The following is a 2,808-nucleotide window of genomic DNA, read 5'->3' as shown; positions in this document are numbered from 1 at the left end:
AGACAGAGAGAGAGAGAGACAGACAGACAGACAGAGAGAGAGAGAGACAGACAGACAGACAGAGAGAGAGAGAGACAGACAGAGAGGGAGACAGAGTGCGAAAGAGAAAGAGAGAAAATCAAAGAAGACAGAGGGAGAGAGAAAGTGAAGGTGTAGACTAAGTTACAAAATGGAATTCCACTGATAACATTTAAACATGGTGTCCTCATTTATGACCTCGTACTAAGAATAAAGTGGAAAAAAAAAAAAAAAAAAAAAAGCAACATCAATAAATCTGAACTCCCAACTTGTTATAAAGAAATTGTCAACATTGCACTGCTTGATATGGGAAATGGACAAATTAGAAAACATGAGAAGGTATGGTGGAAAGACAAAGGATCTGGTATTTTCAAGCTTTGCTCTTCTTCTGAGGGTGAAGAACAAAGAAAAAAGGTGGAGGATATGGTAACTTGGAATGGAAGCAAGTAAAATTACTCCACTTTTTTTACATTTTATGTTCTACTTGTTTCAGTCATAGAACAAATGGCCATGCTGTGGCGCCACCTTGAATGGCATAATCAAACAAATCATCCCCAGTACTTATTATCTTAAAGTTTGGTCTTAAATTCTGTCAGTTTTTTTTGTTTTGTTTTTTTGTCAAACTACTACATCACTTGAAAAATTGTTTGTAATATATATATATATATATATATAAATATATTGTTGTATTTGGGGGTGGTCATATTGCCAGTTTAGCCAATAAATCTTGCAAAACAAATATATATATAAATATATGTGTGTGTGTGTGTGTGTGTTTGTATGCATTCCAGTTTGCTTCCCAACTACATGGTTCCAGATTCAGTCCCACTCTGTGGCACCTTGAGCAAGTGTCTTCTACTATAGCCCCAAGCCACCAAAGCCTTGTGAGTGGATCTGGTAGATGGAAAGTGAAAGAAGACCATCATATATGGCAGTGAAACATGGGCTGTGACAATGGAGGACATGCAAAGGCTTGAATGTAATACAGCGAGCATGCTCTACTTATGTGCAATGTCAGTGTGCATGTATGACAGAGTGCAAATGTTTTAAGAAAACAATTAGTTATAAGAAACATTAGATGTAGTGTGCAAGAGAGAAGATTGTGCTAGTATGGTTATGTAATGCATATAAATGAGGAGAGCTACATATAGAAGTGCCAATTTATAATTGTGGAGGGAACCCATGGAAGAGGTCAGCTCAGGAAGACAAAGTGGTGAAAAATGATCTTCAGATGTTGAGCCTCACAGAGGAGATGACAAAGGAGTGAGACTTCTGGTGATCTGCTGTGCTTCAGAAGACAGGTTAAGCTGAGTAAAATCGTGGCCATCCATACATACAAGTACGTCCTTTATGGTCACACACCACCCCCACCAAACACACACACATTCTATCCTCTGTCAAACTTCCCCCTGCAGCCCATCTTCCCAACACCCCCAACACCCATCTCACCACCCATGATCATCCCTTGCCACAGGTCCCTCTCCACTCTCCCACACGTGCCTATCCACACACTCTCCATACCCTCACATACCAACCTACCATACTCCCCTCCCAGTCACTTCAATTTCTCTCACCACCACCTGCTACAGTCACCTCTTCCCCGTCTCTAAACATCTCTCCTCACACTCTTATGGAACATTCCCCTCTATACGACTTATACTTTCCCCTTCACTGTTTCCAATGAGTAGATCCTGATGCATCTCCAGTGCCATCTATTGCTCTCTCTCTCTCTCTCCTTTCCTTCCTTTTCCTACTGGGGTAGCCAGTAAACAGTGTCATTCAATATCCTGTGGAAAGATGTCTGGTTATGAGGAAATATTACCTAGATTGGAAACAGGTGAGGTTTGGCAACAGGAAGGGCATCCAGCTGTAGAAAATCTGCTTCTATAAACTCTATCTGCCTCTATAAACTTTATCCAGCCCATGCAAGAATGCAGAAGTGGACATTAAAACGATGATGATGACAATGACAACAACGATGATGCATGTAAAGAACCAGAGCAAATATCACATCCTATCTGATGATCCAACATGCTGGTACCCTATGCTCTGCCTATGCTGGTGCCTATGTCTTTAAGAAGACATTGAGATTAAAGTTTACATAAGCTGGATTTAACTCAAAAAGAATAGAAGAAGCAAACTTACAGAAATGTTGTGCAGTTCTCTAACTGCTGCACAAAGTCCACAGCTTTAGTGTGAGATGCAAGCAAAATAGTGGCCCACAATCATACATGATACTGAACTAAAAGGTTAAAAGTTGTTAGTCCTATCCACAGCAAAGAGTGAGTTATTTCTCTGTGTGAGTGGTTAAGAAGTTTGCTTTGCAATTCCAATCAAGCCCCAGGTTGAATCCCACTGCAACAGACTTTTACTTTAACTTTCTGTCAACTCACCCTTTACGAGTGAAACAGGGTAGTGAGAAATTGTGCAGTAGTCCAGATAATCACGCTTAATATTGATCCTCAAAACCAGTAGAGTGTAACAATTGCCTTTGTCACAGATTACCTCAGCTTTGATTTTAAACTGTAGATATTTCATTTCCTTCATATAGTTAATGCTAGAACGTCATACAATCACATGTCTCAAAACCTATAAATCCCAAATCTGATAAATCAATTCTTAGTAGAGGTTTGGAATAGATGTCCTTCGAAGTTCCATGCCTCATGGGAAGTAAGGAAGTAATACTTCCCTTTATTTTATTTTTTAGTATTCTTGTCTTTTAGACTATGGGAATTACGATTCTATAAAATATGAAAAATTCTTGCAGAAATTTCTATTTTCTATATTTTT

At 39.1% G+C, this 2,808-nt stretch overlaps 1 protein-coding gene across 1 annotated transcript in view; it reads right to left on the bottom strand.

Moving 5' to 3' along the window:
* The window catches only part of LOC106871189 (von Willebrand factor A domain-containing protein 8), an 85,720-nt gene that overhangs the window by 81,626 nt on the left and 1,286 nt on the right, over nucleotides 1-2,808 (bottom strand). The window lies entirely within an intron of this gene.

The sequence above is a fragment of the Octopus bimaculoides genome, chromosome 18, assembly GCF_001194135.2.
Source record: "Octopus bimaculoides isolate UCB-OBI-ISO-001 chromosome 18, ASM119413v2, whole genome shotgun sequence".
In the NCBI taxonomy this organism is placed as follows: Eukaryota; Metazoa; Mollusca; class Cephalopoda; order Octopoda; family Octopodidae; genus Octopus; species Octopus bimaculoides.
This window is presented reverse-complemented; position numbering and strand designations above follow the sequence as displayed.